The sequence below is a fragment of the Choloepus didactylus genome, chromosome 2, assembly GCF_015220235.1.
Source record: "Choloepus didactylus isolate mChoDid1 chromosome 2, mChoDid1.pri, whole genome shotgun sequence".
NCBI classification, from domain to species: Eukaryota; Metazoa; Chordata; class Mammalia; order Pilosa; family Megalonychidae; genus Choloepus; species Choloepus didactylus.
The window spans coordinates 88,511,858-88,530,541 of record NC_051308.1 but is presented as its reverse complement, the minus strand read 5'-3'; the positions used below and the strand labels follow the sequence as shown (position 1 = coordinate 88,530,541).

Genomic DNA, 18,684 nt, shown 5'->3' with positions numbered 1-18,684 from the left:
TTTGCTGGGGCAATTATTTCTGCTTTCCATTGCCTAGTTTTCCCTGAGCCTGCCAAGGAAGGATGGTCTTTCCTTCCACCAGCGAGTTTTATTTGATAACAATAAAAAAAAATTTTTTTTTTTTGAACCAAACACCTGAAAGCTTTTTCAATTACTTGGTAAGGTTACTTAAGCTGAACTTTGCTGTAGAACTGATCCATTTCTCTCTTCTTTTTGAATTCCTAGATGGGAGAGTAAATGGCCTTTGGATGATAAAGCCTGTTCCCAGGTTATCTCTGAGAAAAATATAACCCACCGTATTCTTTTGCTTCCACTTTTTCTCCTGCCTCCTGATTTTGTTGGCTCTTATCTCCTTTTCTTTATTTCACAGTTGCCTGGGCTCCTAAAGAACTTCTCTCTTCTCCACTCCTATTTTCAAAAGTTTGTTCATGGTACCTCCAAAATGCTTCACCTGGGAGTGAGAAAATGGCGGGACACAGAGGACAGGCTTTTAGAAAGTAGTCTTTTCCAGTCATCTCAATGACTGGACCCAACATTAAACCTATACAACTAAGAAGACACCCTTTCTGATGTTGATTTGAAAGAGCTATATTAAACTCTCAGACTAATGAGTGGGCGCCTTGTTAAATGTGGAGATCTCTGGATCAGGGGTTTATACTGTATATTTTTATTATCTTCTTTTTTCTGTGAATGGAATAGGAATGGTGGAGATGGGCTCCATGTTTTGTTTCTTTATTTGTGTGTTTGTGTGTGTGAGAAATCCCTTTTAAAAATTTATATAGGTTTTTTCCATTTAATCCAGGTTCTTAATTTCCCTATAAATTATACTCTCATCTTCTAAATGTGCACTTGATCCTAAGAACAGTGAAGACTTTCACATAAAAGTAAAAAAAAAAAAAAAAAATACACAAGTCACCATCCAGATGTGTGAAAGTTATACATCACTTTTTTTTATCATGACCTATAACTAGCTCATAACCTCTACTGAGGAAGATAATAATCTGTCCATGGGGGGGTCATCAGCACCATAGCTATTGTTTCAGATCCCCCATACTAGCTAGTGGTCATATAAAGCAAATGATAACTGTCATTGAAGCTTAGTTATGTAATCAAATACAAAGTTCTATAACTATAAATTGTTGGAAAACTCTCAATCTTATCTACAAATTACTAATCCAGGAATCAATAAAAGAAGAAATTGGATTACTATCTGAGATTCCACAGCAGAAGAAATATATTTTGGTCATTTCAAATCAATTTTGTTCTATAAATCCAGAGATCAACAGACTTTTTCTTAAAGGGCCAGATAGTAAACTAATTAACATACCCATGCCTCAGTTTCTCCCTCTGAAATAATAATATTAGCACCCTGGGACTGGCAGAGTGTTTTTCTTGAAAGTTTGGAAAGGGATGGTGTTTACCACGCACAATAAAATTATTCAGTTTAGAAATTACATACACACTGGAACAAGTTTAGGTTTTGAACTGGGTTGAATAGTGTCCCTCAAAAATTCATGTCTACTCAGAATCTCAAAAGGTGACCTTATTTGTAAATAGGGTCTTTACAGATATGATTAATCAAGTTAAGATGAGAGGATACTGGATTAGGGTGGGCTGTAAATCCAATGACTGGTGTCCTTATTAAAAAGACACACCCACACAGGGGAAAGAGGGCCAAGTGAAGATGGAGATGAAATTGGAGTGATGCGGCTACCAGCCAAGGAAAAGCCAAGGAAATGCTGACAATCTCCAGAAGCTGAAAGAGGCAAGGCTCTCTCCTAGAGCTTCCAGAAGGAGCAGGCCCTGCTGACACCTTGATTTCAGACTCCTGGCCTCCAGAACTGCGAGAGAATAACTTCCTGTTGTTTTACGACACCTGGTGTGTGACATTTTGTTACGGCAGCCCTAACTAATATAGGGTTACTAAAAGCAACTAGATGTTTAAATGGCAAAAATGCCGCCAACGTGGAGGTGAATATCTCACTCTTGCCTTGCAAAAGTAGGTGTAATATTTTTGATGAACTCCCTGACCCAACTCCAGCTGAATTTTACTGCCAGCATGTTATGGATTGAATTGTGTTCTTCAAAAATTATATTCAAGTCCTAAGTCCCAGTCCTGTGAGTGTGACCTTATTTGTAAATAGGATCTTTGAAGATGTTATTAGCTAAGATGAGGTCATACTGGAGTAGGATGTGCCCTAATCCAATGTGACTGGTATCTTTATCTGATGAGGAAATTGGATACAGACAGAGAACCCTATACGACGACTAAGGCAGAGAATACCGTGGGATGCCTTCAAGCCATGGCCAGCAGTCAGGAGAGGGGCATGGCACAGATTCTTTCCTACAGAATTCCAGGGGACCATGGCCCTGCTGACACCTTGATTTGGGACTTCAGGGTTCCAGAACTGTAAGACAATAAATTTCTGCTATTTTAAGCCACCCAGTTTGTAGTGCTTTGCTACAGCAGTCCTGGGAATCTAAAACACAATGCAACCAGACGGTGGGCCTGTGGGAACCTCAGAATTGAGCCTCTCTATAACCCTGTAACTTCTCTTTTCTCTGCCAGCAAGTCTCAGAGCCCCATGCAATATAATAAAGCAATGCTCACTTGCTATCTAAATGGCAGAGCATGCACAGCAAATTAATTTAAATAAAGCATGTCAAATATTTGCTTTGGTTTAAATTCATAAAATGCTATTTCATTAAATTGCATTTTCATTCATGTCAGGCAACTGTCATGCCAAAACTATTTTTTTATTATTTCAGGAGTTAGAAAATGTAGGAAAATATGTTTTTAGAATAAAACACTGCCATGATAAAGATAATTGAGCCCTGTAATATTGATTTCATAACAGAATGATGGATTGTGAAGCCTAGGTTTTTTGTTTTACTACAATTAGAATAAATATTCATAAAGGACCTCCACACCCCCTCTCCCCATGACATCCCCACAGCAGCTGCCAGTTGGCACCTCTGAGAAGGAACACTCCTGGTTCCCAACTCAAGTACATCCTGTAGTGAGGGCTAGGGGTCTGAGCAGACTGCCATGAGACAGGGATGCTAAGGGAAAGGGGGAGGCCTGAATGAGAACTTACTCTGTGAGCTGGGGGGCCACCAGTGGTAACTCCTGGGCCTGCTTCTCACACAGCCAAATCTCTGAGCGTTCCCCTTGGCTTCTCTTTGCCCTCCATTGAGGTGATCATGGACCCCCTCCGCAGAAGGACACTGCAAACCTGATTTTTGGGCTTCTCCCCTGGTATATGCTGACTTTTCACTAAGCTTTATATTATTACATCACTTTTTGAGGAACAATGTTTTTCATCATTCCTGAAGTCAATAAACACTTATTCAGGAGCCATGCTGATTCAGGCACTTCAATAGATGCTATAGATACAGGATGAGTGAGGCATAATCTTGACTCTGGAAGAACTTGTGGTCTAGTAGGAGGATACATTTACAAAAATAATTATAATGTAAGTGGATTCCAGTCACTCTTAGAAAATATCTTTTTGGAAAAGAACCCTCTTCACACTAGAAAGAAGCACATAGAAGGGCCCTGAACTATCTGGGGAAAGTTTACCTATTTAGAAGCAGAAGCATCCTCTCCAAAAGAGTCAAGATCTCAAACCATTTTAAATAAGCAGAGAAGGCATAATTTTGAGGATTTCACTAGAATGGCTATTTCAATGAGATTGATTCTAAGTGTAAGTTAGAAATAGTTTTTAAGTTCAAATCAGACACCCAAAGTCACAGGCTTTCTTTTTTATTTTATGGTTAGTGAGGGGAAAGCAATTTCAAAATATAGACATGAGGTGGATGCTTCTAATAGACTCTTTTGGGTCTTGCCAAACTTGCAGTGACTTCAATGATTGTCCTCCCCCCAACACATCCCCACAAACGTGAAGGGATAGCTCCTGTGACCCCAAGCTCCTGAACCCAGTAGGAAACTGACTTGGGGCAAACAGATCCTCTGTTGTGGGAATTCAGAATTGGGACTAAAAGAGAGCTAATCTTTCTGGGCAATGTTGAGACAAAGCACAATTCACAGTCCATTTAGCAGTTGTGTAGTCCATCTTCCACTCACCATTTATATGGAAAAGCAGGGAGAAGGTTGCATTGGTCATAGAAAGAAGTTGAAATGAGAGATGGAGAGAAAGCACTGCCGAGTTCCTGAAAGCTTTCTAGTTTCAGGGCCACTTCCTTCCCAAAACTTGCCCTTTGCCCTTGTGTTCTGGAACACATCATGGGTCTTTTCAATACATCCCCTCTTTTAGGCAAGCTGGCTCAAGTTGGTTTCTGTAACTTGCAACCAAAAGAGTCTTGCCTAATACCCACTTTCCCTGGTTTAGGTGATAACCTGCCCGAAAGACCTAAAGGACAATGATGTGAATAGTCTCCTCACTTGGCTGCAATCAGAATAGCAGTTCTGTTTGATCCTGGGACCACCTTACACCCACTAAATCCAAACCACCTGAGGCGGGAACCCAGGAATCTACATTTTGTAGTTCTTGGGATAGTCTGATGGATTGCCAGGTTTTATAACTACTGGATTATACAGTAATACTTGCAATTAAACTCCTACTATGTATCCAGTGCTACCACAGATACTGTATTGCTTTCCTTACAACTACCCTGTGATGTGGATATTATTAATTAGATGGAAATGCTGATTGCTCAGTCTGGCTTCTCCTTTCATGTGGAGGCAGCTCTATTGGCTATCACTCTGGGCTTGTCTCTGCCCCCTTACTCACTTGTGACCTGTCTGGTCACTGAGTTTGGAAGGAGAAACTCAGCATCTGTAGCTCAACCTCTCCCTCTTCCTTCTCCCTGGTGCTGGCCTGCTTGCAGAGAGCATGTGTTCTGGGATATACCATGCCTGGCTAAATGTCCTCCTACACAGGCTCTGCCCTGGCTGGCAGGGGGCTGTTGAAGGATGGAGACAACCTCTGGAAGTTGGAAAACTCAGGTAAAGAATTCTCCACTGGGGTCTGCAGCAGGAATGCAGCCCTGCAGATCCATTCCAGATTTCTGACTCTCTGAACTATAAGATAATACATTTGTGTTGTCTTAAGCTACTAGGTTTATGGTAACTTGTTATAGCAGCAAAAGTAAACTAATACACAGGTACTTCCCTTTTAGCAGAGTAATCTCTAAGACTGGAATATTTCAACCAGGGAATCAGCCTGAGAGGTTTATGCAGAGGGGATGCTTGGTAAAGACTCATGATGCTCCTTGATGAAAAATTCTTAAGTTTTAAATGCCAAAACTACTAGACTGAGTGAATAGGACCAACTAGTGCCCAAACAGGCTTCATTTAAGTTAAGTGAGCATGACGAGCATATTGTTAAAAACTCAAACCTTATTAAATCTCTGTTGAAGCAGAGGATGAAAAATGCCAGGCAACCACAGCTCTGTGAAAACCAAAAGCAGTATACAAAGTGGGGGAGATTTCCTGTGGAGCTGGAAGCCTGTGCCTGAGGATGGGCACATGCGTCACCAACGTGGTTTGTGTTAATAGCAGTTTCCTCCACAGGGAAGCATCCTATCTGTGCTGCTGAGTCTATTTTTTTCAGATATATTCACTAAAGAAGAGGAGAATGAAGAATTTGTGATGGTATCACCAGCTGTAGGAATCAACCGTTCTGGGCCAAGTCTTCACCAACTAAATTTCAGATTATAAAAATAAACTTTTCAAAGGCTTCTACCCAGAGTTAGGGGATGGAAATGTGGCTGCTGGAGTAGGCATAAATCATGTCATTGGGTTCATTCATTTATTCAGTCATGATTGCATTTATTCCATCACTGGTGGTGTGGATTGAATCATGCACCCCAGTTTGGGCATGTTCTTGGTCTTGGTCTACATTCTGGTAGATGTGGGCCTGCTATAAAAAAGACCCCTTCAAGTTGTTTTCAGTTAAGGTGTGGCCCAAATAAAACAGGTTGGGCTTTAATCTAGATTACTGGAGTCCTTTAATAGCAGAATGAAAGTCAGAAGCAGAGAGGAGCTACAGAGAGCAGCCAGAAGCTGAAGTCAAAGGAACCCAGAGGAGAAGGAAGAAGACATCGCCAAGTGTATTGCCATGTGATGGAAAAGACAAGGACCCGGGACTGCCAACAGCCAGCCCCAGAATGCCACAGTCTTCTAGGAGAAAGCATCACCTTCCTTACACCTTGATTTTGGACTACATTTAGCTTCAAAACTCTGAGCCAATAAACCCCATTGTGTAAGCCAATTCATTGTGTGGTATTTGTTTGAGAACTGGACAACTAAAATAACTGGTTTACTCATTCATCAACTGTTGTGCATCTACCGTATGCTCAGCATTGAAGATGTAAGGGTAAATGCTATGTAATCTTACTCTCAAGGAGATTTCAGTGTAGATGGAGAGAAAGACTTGCAATCCAGCTATTACAGTATTGAGTACTGTGTCTGATAACAGAGCTCTGCTCCCAGATGCTAAGGAAGCATGGCAGAAGGGCACCTAACCCAGTCTAGGAATGGAAAGGATGGGCTCAGAGAGGGCTCCAGGAGGGAGTGATGGTCTAGATAAATTTTAAGAGATGAAATTTAGGTTATAAAAGGCTCTCTAGTCAGAGAAACAGCATGGGGCATAGAATATTCAGAAATGATGAGGACATGGGTTTGAGTGGAACACAGGGTACATTCTTACAGCGGAATAATAAGAGTTGAGTCTGGAAAGACAGGCAGGGGCCTGTTCATAAAGTGTTTTGTATGACATGCTAAAGAAAATGAGAACAGTGAGCATAAGTAGTAAGCAGGGACACAATGTGGTCAGATTTGGGTTTGGGGAGGATCACACTAGTGGCTGTAAAGAAAGTGTCCTGGTGGGGAAGGATGGTTAGAGGAGACAGGAAGCTGGAGGCAGGTGGACCAGACGGGAGTCAGGAGAAGGTAGGAGCCCGAATGGGACTGTGGACAAAGGCGTTCTTTTTAAGGAAAGATTCACCTTGGGGATAAACTACAATTTAGTCTAAACTGGGATGGGGACTTCAGAATTTATTCAGCTCACCTGGAAAAAGTGCTAAGAAGATATTAGAAAAACAGCGGATGTGGAAGGCTGTTATTGGTGACTGCAATATGTTCTTTTGGCTCCAAAAAGAGTCTATGGACTGAGAATAGATGGATGCTAGGACTGCATTTGATATGCAATTTTGCATTGTTGTCATCTGTTGTGATTATAGGCTTGGTTCCTTGTTTTTTATTCAGAGTCATTTATTCAGAAAATCTCTTATTCAGAATTTTAGTTCATTCCTCATTAATTCAGTGGTGGCTTTCTGTGGCCCAGTGATTGAATAGCCTGATAGCACATGCCTGAAATGATTAACATAAGAGGAAGCCATGGGGTTGTATTTGATATAAATGATTTGTTTCCTGAAGTTGTAATTTTATTAAAGGTGGACCCAATGAACCACCTTCACAAACGAAGGTGAGGTCCAGGCTTCCAAAAGGCACCTGGGAGGTTAATGAAGGATTAGCACTTCAAATGACTTAACATGGCTTGGAGGAAGGCGTGTGGATCAGCATCACTGGGAAAGTTAGGAATAGTTTTGAAAGGACTGTGTGGTTCACTTCCTGGCAGGAGCAGGTAAGGGTGGGAATGGGGGAGAGAAAGATAAGTGTCTGGCCGAGGGGACCATACTGTGCTGGTGAAATCACTCTTCAACCTGCCCACAATTTGATTATTGAATTATTCCAAGTAGATCGAATAGGGATTCAACTTCACTACTCCCCTGTAGGGACATGAGATAGTGCTCTGGGTTTCCATCTCTTTGAAGCAGATCTAGGCAAGCTGGTACAACAGGAACTAAGCTTTTCTTCTGAGGTGACTGTGGCTTCCTATGGGAATCTTGCTGTAAGCCGCTGGACTCTTTAAGAGTTTAAGTTGGAGAGAGTATGAAGAATTAGGATGCAGGCTGTCAAGAAATGTTCTATCATTTTGTTTAGCAATTTAAAAAATATGTTTTATTTGTAATGCATTGTTTGTAATTATACCCATTTTCCAGTTTTGTTGATTTAGGTGTAGATATATGTACATACCTGCAACCTATATATCAGTTAGGAACCTAAATAGTTTGTACCTCTGAAAACACTTATTGTATATTTCCATGATATTGACACTTTTTAATCCCCGAGAACCCTGAAGAACAAAATGGTACATCTGAGAACCAGGAGGCAAAGATCCTCAAACAACAATGTGGTGGTACAAAGACCACATCTCTATGTATATCCCATAACTGAAATTTCCCTTTGGGACATTTTCTTCCTTTCTCCCAGCCATTTCTTGCACTACTCCTCTTGCATATTTCAATTCTTGTATGGCTTCATTCCTTCCATTCTAGAAGAAACAAGGCCCAGCAGTCCAGTCTGCCTATTGCCCTATTTACATTCTAGGAATGCCTTGCTCAGAGACTGCTAAGGTCAGTTGTGTGACTCTCCACCAGAGGAAAAGTGCACCCATGTGCCTAGTAGGCAGGTAGAGTATAATTTTCTATTGCAAGGGAGAGGCTGTAAGATACTGCTCTTATCCCACTGTTAGGCTATATCTACTCAAAAGGTTGGTTTGGCCTACATCCATGAAATACACTTACCCCACCTCTTCCTTAATCTTCTCCTTATGAGGGCCACAGGTTGATATTTAGACAGTCGCTCCCACACTAGGCTATATGTAAGGCTTTCTGAGGGCATGTTTAAGATTCAGATTCCCAGGCTCTCCCTCTGACCAACAGAATCAGACTCTCCATAAGGTGGGACCTGGGAATCTGTATTTTAAAAAACTTTTCCCAGTGGTTTTGATGTAGTTGGTCTGAGAGGCGGCATTTAGGTACCAGAAGCAGAGAACACCTGCGTTTCACACAAGCCTCCATGTAGAGATGATGAATCTCCTGGGCTGTGTCTACTCCTCTTATAGGTTCTGTGTTTTGTCTATGTCTTCTGGATGCCTGATGTGGGTCTGGGATCACCTGTCTGCTTGTTGGAAGGTATAAGGGCTACCTTCTGTGCATGCTTTTAGGCTGCTCCATGCAGAAACCCCAGTGGCACTGAGATACCTTGATGCTGGGGACCTTTGGGCATGCCAGCTCCTGAGGTTCCTTTTCAAAGCCCAGCACACCAGATCACCAGCATAGTCTGCCACATATACTCTTCCCAACCAAAGGTCTCGGGAGCTGAGCAGTGAGCACCGGAAGATTAATCTCCCACTTCTCTATTTGTAAGGGGTATTCATGGTTTGGAAGGAAGGAAGGAAGGAAGGAAGGAAGGAGGGAGGGAGGGAGGAAGGGAAGAAACCCTTCATACATTCACTTCTGCTGGAAACTCATGTATTTCCCAGACGTTTTGCTTACACATCTGCTCACGGAAGTAGTGTATCCGAGCTAGTGTGTTGTCATGCTTAATTTAAGATCAAATTTTAGATTATAAGCTGGAATTGTTGCTGTGGCTCCATGTGTTCATCCTGGACTGGCTTCATGCATGATAAATGCCTGGTACAAGTAGTAGCAGCTGCATTTTAAACCAAATAACCTGCAGGGTTGTATCTAACCAGCGTCTCAGGCCCCTCAGTCCTGGGACATAGAAATACGCCCATGCTTGGCTAACCTCAATCCCATCCCCATTCCTCTGCTTGCCTCTCGCACTATGGTTCTCAATGCCATCCCAAGGCTTCTGATTTTCCTGCCAGTTGTCATCTTTTCCATTAACATCATTATCCTATTCCAAGGTCCATTAGAACTCCTGCTGTAACAAGAACTTTGGGTGTAGCTGTCCATTACTTTCCTGGTCACCAGCTCCAGCTGTCCTGATGAAATGCTCTGCACACAGCTCTCACATGTATCACACAGTCCCCCTCGCTTCCATTAAAATGATCATCTTTTTTTCCCTACTCTGTAGTCATCACCTCATTATAACTCCATTACCTTTTAGCATCATCCGCATTATAACTCCATTACCTTTCACATTACTACCATTACCTCCCTTATCACCCCCTCTGCATTTCAGTTGCCCTCACCTTCTCCTTTACAGCCACCAGCTTTGCAATTACAGGCCCATTATCTTTATTATTACCTGGGTTACAATCATAATTGTTCCCATAACAATTTCAATGCCTTTACCCACCCCTCTACAAGGCAAGACCCTGGCCACCTTTGATAAAGCCACAGGAGTCCCTATTACACACTAGACATGTACTCCAATACCTCCATTAATGTTAGAAGTCCCAGCTTTCCCTCCATCAAATTGCCCATGATAATGCTAACCACAAAAGATCTGTCTCTTTCCACATCAATTTCACTATTTTCATTGGCATTCTTATTTACAACTCACTCTCCTGTCCCCATTTTTCTTTCTATAGCAGCAAATAATAATAATCCCCATTTCATCTGCACAGCCTATGTTCAGTTGCCTCTCTGACTCCAAGAATTCTACCCACCAATTTCTTCTTCAAAGCAGTTCAAGACCACACTTGTATAACTGGTGATGTACACTTGCATTTCTGTTATTCCTGTGTGTGTGTGTGTGTGTGTGTGTGTGTGTGTGTGTGTGTATAGCTCTTTACAACTGCCCCGTTTTACCCATTAGATTGTAAGCTCATATTTGACTAGTGCTCATTTCCTTTCCAGAGCACTTAGCATCTGGACAAAGTTAGTGTTCAGAAAATGTGGTTGATTAAATGACTGACTGCATCACCACTCTTCCTTTATTTTTACTCTCACAGTCTATTGCTGTCGCATTGGTCACTTTTAAAGCCTCATCCACTCACTTGTTACAATTTCATTGCCTCAAGCTTCTCCTCTTCCTCCCTTTCTTCCTCTTCAAGGAGAGGTACATCTACTCTTCCATTTGTGGGCCATTATCTCAATAATTATTGTGGCTTCAACTTCAAGGGCTCCATTACAACTCCATTCCCTCTCCTGGATGGAGACCTAGGCTATTCCACCACTTGCCCTGCTTCCGTTTCGGAACAGCTCTCTGCTTCCAGAAGGACTCATGGTGTCTGTGCCACTGAATGTGCTGTAACCACTCCCCTAACAGGCATTCACCATTGCCCAGGTGATACTTACACTCTAACTTGAATGCGTCAGGGTTCAAATTACAAAAGGCAGCCTGATTTCCTTGTTGGAATCTGGCTGTGTGATTTGGGACAAATTGTTAAATGTAGTCATTCTGTGGAGCTCTGGATTCAAATTGCCTGGGTTCAAATCCCACTTCTTTCTCTTGCTACATAAGTTATTTAGCTTTTCCAGATCTCTCTTTTCTTATCTGTAAAGTGGAAATAATAATGGCACCTACTATCATTAGTTATTGGAAAGAGTATATGAGTTAATACATATAAGGTGCTCAAAACAGTGCATAGTAGATGGAAGCACCCAACAAACAGTAACTCCTCTCAGGGCCCAATGTTCCCCAAAACAGAAGAGAAGGTGGGGCTAGAATGCTCTCTAAAGTTCTAGATTGGGCATTTGATGGGCCTGGGATTCTGGTGTTAGATTATTGGAGTTCTCATCATTCTAGTTCTTTACTCGTTCCCCAGCTTTTTTGTACTCTGCTCACTCAGCAGGGAAACGTGGCACTCCCTTGGCACACAGCCACACTTGTTCTGCCTCGGGGGAGATATTGAGGCAATTTTCTTTTCTGCACCTAATGAAAAACTCTGTGGTTTTGCTGCTTCTGGACTTGGACTTAGTGGCATACACTTATACTCAGCCTGCCAGCCAGCAAAGCCTCACAAATGGCCCCCCCAACTAGTCTTGTCCTCATGCCTCCTCCTTTTTGCCCTCTAAGGCCATGCAGAGGCTGCTCAGGTGACCCCATCTACACACAATTTTAATGTTGTAGCTACCCAATCCGTCAGGGCTGCTCCAGGCCACATGTGATGCTAGCTTGATTCCAGCATGGTCTGCTGCTTCACTCTCTTCCTTTCTCTCCTCTGGCCCCACTGTTTAGCCCTCTTTCTGCTTGTTACCTATCCAGACCATCCACCACTTACACTGGGAACCCCTAACCCTCTTTTCCTAGCAGGCCCCATATTCTCAATTATTTTCCCCTCTTCTCCCAACATTGATTATCCTTCTCTTCTCTGCACTTTCCTCCCCCAGTGTCCTTTTGGCAGAAAATGACCTAATAAAAAAAATAGCATTCTACTGTGGATAAACAGGTTTCCCTGGGGACACCTGCCTTTCAGAAGGGAAATCTGGGGGAGGCAACACCTTTATAAATGGTACAATTTGAGACAACACAGAAGAACAAGTTTTGTGGGTTGTTTTTTTTTTTCCTTTTCTTTTCTTTTCCTTTCTCTAAATTTGGGTGGGAGTGAGAATGGAGGTGGGAGAGTAATTTTCCGGATAGAGAAATTTCACAGTGCCAATCAAGATATATTTTGTTGGCAATATCCTGCTCCATATAAAACTCTTTTGAAATGCATCTAATAAATTATCCCACATTTACCATTCTCTCCATTTCACATAGAGATTACTGGAACCTTCAGCTAATGAAGCCACCTCATGTGTTGTGAAGCTTCTGTGAGTTCTCTACACCCAATTGTTGGTAATATGAGAATTCAATTGTCAAAGATCAGTCTGAAGTGTATGAGGTTTTCAGTGTAAACAACATTCCTCTCAAGCAAACATAAGAAAAGGATGCTTCACTTTGTGATTACAAAGACAACAACAACAAAAAAACGGCTGGCTTCAGTCCAATTCTACAGAGACTACTGGGGCCACAGAAATATTTTCCTCCTTTCAATTCTGGTCCTTGGCCAAGGCAATCCAACGATTGGCACTGATACCCTGTGGAGGCTTGAGGTAGCTCTGATAAGCCACTCAACCATCTCTTCTTTTTCTTCCTTTCCTTTTAGTCTTACTTTTTTCCATGATGTGAGATTTCATGCTCATTTTGTCTTCCTGGCCTTGTACCAACTCAATTTCAAGGCTCAGCTCCATGCCCCACGACCTCTCCTATGAAGTCTTCTTTGGCCATCTCCATGTCCCAAACCGCTGTAATGCTTGCTTTGTTTCAGTTTCCAGTACTTGATTAACACAGTCAATGTTGGGGTTTAGTGTCTAGTACTTGTTTATATCATGTATGGGAATTTTATTTGTTTTAAGGGTTTGAAATTTCCCTCTTGACTAAATCATAAGCTCCTTAAGGGCAGGGACCATGATTTGTACTTCTTTTGTGTGACCCCTGGCACATACCTTTTTATCTAACACATAATAATTAGTAAAGAATTGCTAATTGCACTTTCTACCTCTTTCTCTTCTTTTTCCCTCATCTGTCTTGCCTTTCCTTTTATCCACCCCCTCTACTTCCTCTTATCTTCTCCCCTGCATACATGCCCCAGGCTAGTGGCACTCATAGCCACTGATTAAACTTGCTGGTTTAGGTGATTTCTGACTCCTTGTTTCCTAGGAGTTAGGGATTGTGCTTCAAAGTGACAGCTTGGGTGCAGCACTACCCAAGGCTGACCAATGGCCAATGGGAATCCTTTGGTTTGGCAAGAGAGAGAGAGAGAGAGAGAGAGAGGGAGAGAGAAACCAACTTCAGGATTATAAGAAGATGCCACAATAAATGCTGTTGGGGTCAATCAGGTCCACACATAAAGAAACTCAATCACAAAACTCTAAAGCACTAGTTAACTCCTTCCAACTGATTTTTAACTATACTGGAGATACTTTCATTTGTGGAGAAATCTGGACAACATGAATTTGTTTTGATGACATACCAAAGGGTAACTTTACACAAGCATTTCCACTATAAAGATGGGTCCTATTTATGATCAATTCTCATTTATATGTTGGAAAGCAATTTCAGTAAGTACTTAGTTTAATCAGTTTGCATCTGCACATTGACCTTCGGGACTCCGCACGCCCATCCCATCATGCAGTGTGCTCCACCATTCGCTGTCTCTTCAGACAGCATATTTCTCAATATTTGTACATGGCTTTCATAGTCAATCAATGCAATCATCTGTTCCCTCCTTTCAACCACGTCCCTTGCCTGGGGAGGTGAGAATGAGAGCAGCCCCTCTGCCATTTGTGAGTGTTAGGGAATGCTTGTTTACTATTGCCTTGAAATCTGGAGAACTAAGCAGAGAAGAAGGCATTCTGGGATAACAGAAATAATGGGGAAAATTTTTTTTTAAAATTATCAGCATGTTTACACAATTATGTAAATGATGAGCATTTATTCAAGGCTCATTCCTCAATTATTCATGGTTTGAAGCTCTTGAAAATTCAATTCAATGAAATAACCTTTTCTTCAGCTACTATTATTATTATGAACAAGGTACTATAATTTGAGGAAGGGGACACAATGAAATTTGATAAGCAAAATTAGAGAAATACACAAATTACTAATACAGGTTGAGTAAGTACAATAAGTAAAGTACAATATATGCTCTGAGGGTTTAGAGCAAAAAAGAGATAACATCTGCTGGGGTGAGTCCAAAACAGGATGCTGGATAAGAATGGGATGCAGGAGGTTTTCTTAGCTTCCCTCCTCTCCATCCTCAGTGTCACTATTTTGGTTCAGGCCCCTGTTGCCTCTTATCTGGACTATTAGAGCAACTTCTATCTGATCTCCCCCTTCTAATTGCTGCTTCCCCAGTGAGCTTTCTAAAAGGCAATCAGATATGTCACTCCCCTGCTTTAAACCCTCTATTGTTTCCTACTGTCTGAAAAAAAGAGCTAAAGTTTCTCAGGATTGCACACTTCAAGACTAAATGTCTGTCATTCTCTGCAGTCACAACAGCCCTTGCCTCCTTGTCTCAACGGTGCTATGTGCATGTTGGTGTGCTCAGGCTTCAGTGATCTAGACCGGGCTTCTCTTCTAGCTGATCCAGTTTCCTTCTTTTCTTCTTTTAGCTTTTCTCTTCCTGGGTTCCCTGTTGTCTGGATAACTCCTATGGCACTTTGTTTGCCAGGAACCCCAAGATAGGGTTGGTGAGTCCCATCTTGCCTCTCCATTCTGCATCCTGCCGCCCTTCATCCTTCCATCCTTCTGTCATCACACTTACCACACTGCCTTGCAATTTGGGTGACCAGTAGGCATGCTTGCCCTCCTTATAAGAATGTGTCCTCCTTGAGGTCAGGATCCAGGCATGCCATGACCCACACTATATGCTCAATGCATGTTTGTTGAACCAAACTGAATTTGTTGAATGGACAGGTGAGATGCACCATTTTCCATAGGATAAAGGGGTGAATAGATGGTGAGATGTGAATGTAGAATTTTCTTCCACAGAGTTAAGGATAAGAGGAAATAAAAAGTCATGAAATTAAGGAAAAGCTATTTGTTTGTTTGTTTTAATGGAGACCCAAGATTGTTAACAAGCAGAAGATAAAGAACTTATAAAAAGCAAGAAGTAAAGTAAGTGAGGAAAGGGACAATGGCTGGAGCAAGGTCCTGGAGGAGGGGAGTAAAAAGGGACCAAGAACTTAGTAGAACAGTTATCCTTGACAAAGAGGGCACTTTCTCTAGAGGGACAGGACAAAAGGAAATTAAGGAAAATGACCACGCAGAGGCATTCTGCAAGGAGAAGGGCAGAACTAAGCAAAGCTCTATTCTTAATAAAGAAAGGCATAAGCTTGCAAGTAAACTGCTAGTTAACATCCAATACTGTTAAATTTTTCACATGTAAACCACAAGATGTTGAGAGAAAACACAAATACTCAGAAAGTATTTTAAAGGACATTGGCCTCTCAGATAATGTGCTCTTTATGAAAGTTTGACACAATCGGGTGGAATGCATGGATTTCCCAGGCTGGGCTAAGAACAAAGGCCATGCAGAGCTCTTTTCTCCCCTTCCATGCAGAGCAGCTGTTTGAGCAGAGGTTGATCTTGACTCTTGTGAAGAGTGATCAGAGATTTGGGACAGAGTCAAAAACTGTGATTCTGGAGCTGGACTTTGCTGATCTCCCAAAACGCTATTTTTATGAGGCAGCCAAAGCAGCCCTTTACATTCAAAGTGAAGTTTCTGTTCCAAGCTATCCTGAAGGCTGGTGTGAGTTTGGGGCTCTAAGGGCTGAGATGGGAGAAATGGGTTTACCCCACGGCTATGCCCAGGCACCAGGTTCTCCCCTCCCTCCCTGACTCCTCGAAATCATTAGATTCTCTTTTAGAAAACACTGTAGACAACCTTGCCTGCTGGAGTGCAAAAGCCATGTTTTTAAAAGTTTCAAAATTTGATTCTAGGGACACTCAAGGGTCTGGTTTAGTTGGGAAAAGAAGAAAAGAGAAGACAAGTCAGTTTTTGTTTGTTTGTCTTTAAGAAAAAACCTACCCTAACTTTGAACCATCTGTTTATGTTCACCTTTGAGGCTTTCCCCCCTCCTTCCCCTGTCTCTTAACTTTGCCTAAAATTGACAGGAGGAGATTAAAGTGGGAGGTAGTCATACCTATGTGGCTTGATAAGTGCATTTCCCTTTTCAGACGCTGAAGCCACCTGTAAGAGTTACACAGGGTGCTGAACATATTCATCAGGAGGAAACAGTCATATTTCTGACCATTTCATATTATTCTCAGCAGAAGTCACGTATTAGCCACCTTAATATTCACTTCAATGACTGAATAGTAGTTGTCCAATAAAGGTTTGTTTCCTGGAACTGAGACTTATCAGAGGGTTTAGGGGTACAGAGAAGAAGTTTTCTCATAGATTATCACCACTGAAAGATGTAACTCTGTCCTGGGCCTCCTGTCCCCAACTGACCTTTCTTTGAAAATGCATGATCATGCAGACACATCTACAGGCAGAATCATAGATCTTTAGAGATAAAAGGGACCTTACAGACACACACAAACCCAGTTTACAGCTGCAGAAAAACATGGGGGAAGGAGTGCTTCAAAACCTTCTGCAGTCTAGAGCAGCCAAAGCTAGAGCTCAGCTCCCCAAATATCACATTTATCTTAATTTGGCAAGAAGCTGAAAGCCTATCTGGGACCATTTAAATTCTAATGCTATTAAGGATTCATCTAATCAGCTTTAAAAATAAGCTGCATTCAAATGCATGGGGATTGAAGGTAAGATGGAGGTAGGCAGAGTAAAGTAGCTCAGACCAGTCTGGCAAAGGCACCTCAGTTTGAATTGCCAGAGGAGGAGCTACCTGATTGCCTTCCTATTTGGTAAATTCTGCAAACCCAGCACCAGACCATGGTAGTGGAATGTGACTTGTAAGTACAGGGCTGAGAGGGCTAATCTGGACAAGCAATGTTCTCCTCCAGGGTCACTCATATGCATGTGACAAGGCCTGGCAGGGAGAGATGGACTGGCCCTTGTGCCTGGAGGTGGCTTTGAGATTTAATCACCAGAGCAGCTGGTGCTTCTGGGAACTGCGTCTGAACACTGCACCTTAGAGACTCCTGAGAAGTTCCACCCTCAGGAGAGCCCAGCAGGACTCCCAGCCCCTGCCTGGACCCACTTAATGGTCCTTAGTTGGCTTCATGTTAGGGCTCTCAGATTCAGCTTTAGTTTGACCCTCTCTGGGCTCAGGAACTCTGTCAGCCTTAGACAGCTTAACCCTGGTGTGTTTATGTCTCTGGCATGGTCTGGGATTATCTTCAGGCCCTGCTTTATGCACCAGGCTTATCCTTGCTTTTCATGAGCATTCTCTGATTCAGGATAGAGGGTGTCAGATGCTGGAGCAAGGCTAGCTCCAGGTTGATGATGGTTTTGTTCTCCCTGCTCTTCCTTCTCCCACTGTCTGCCTTCTGCCTTCTGCCTACTGGTGTTCCCATCCCTCACCACGAAGCCTCATCCAGGCTCGTAGAGTCCAGGGCTCCCACTTTCATCCTTCCGACCCCTCCTTCCAAAGCCTCAGATAGCATGGCTGGAGAAAAACACATGGGTGCCCTTGTCAAACTACTGTTTCACATTAAAACTGAAATTCTTTCTTTATTCAACATCTATTTAGGGGAGGATGACAGCATCCCAGATCTCATACTCCAATTGAACCCACCTTTTCAGAAGTCAGTTTAGAGACCAACTATTTTTATTTGAGCAAGCTGCTTGGGTGGGGGTTTCATCCCCTACTGCAACTAGTTTTCCATCTCACAAATACTTTGAGCAGAGTGCTGGTAAGTTAAGATTTCTCCATCTTGTTATATCTCTGGTGATGCTTTTGTGCCCCTCATTGGTGCCCAGCTGGTCCACCCTGCCCAGGTCTGCTTGGTTTCTGAGAATTTGATCTCAATGGGCTGTTAGCTTGGAAGCATCAAATTAACCAATTCACCCTTAAGTGTGAATGATTGATAGCCGGCCTAATGTGGTGATGTCCCTTATGAGCTAGCATGTCTAGAGTTGTTTAAACAGGCCCGGGTACTTGGTAGCCAAGTGTCCCCAGTGAGGCAGAATGTAGTTGAGGGTCTCTTGGGTTGATTCAAATGTGAGGCTTCAGGATAGGCTTGTCTTGTATCTGTAAAGCTCCATGATAGGGTACTGAAGTAGAAATATTTGAGTCTAAGGAAGGAAATGAGTTTTTCCTGAACAAATTTTAGCAACTGTGTAAACAGAGAGTGAAGTATGGGAGAGTATATCACCATTGTTTTATAAAATAAAAAAGGGCTACACCTGTTTGAAAAATCCCCAATTTGGTGTATCAAGTTTGGGCTCAATGACAAGTTACAAAGGGAGCAAAATATTCACTGTGCCTGTCAACTCTGCAACTCCTAGA

At 42.4% G+C, this 18,684-nt stretch overlaps 1 protein-coding gene across 2 annotated transcripts in view; it reads right to left on the bottom strand.

Moving 5' to 3' along the window:
* TNR (tenascin R) overlaps positions 1–18,684 on the bottom strand; it is a 428,568-nt gene that overhangs the window by 181,460 nt on the left and 228,424 nt on the right. The gene's annotated exons all lie outside the window — the stretch shown is intronic.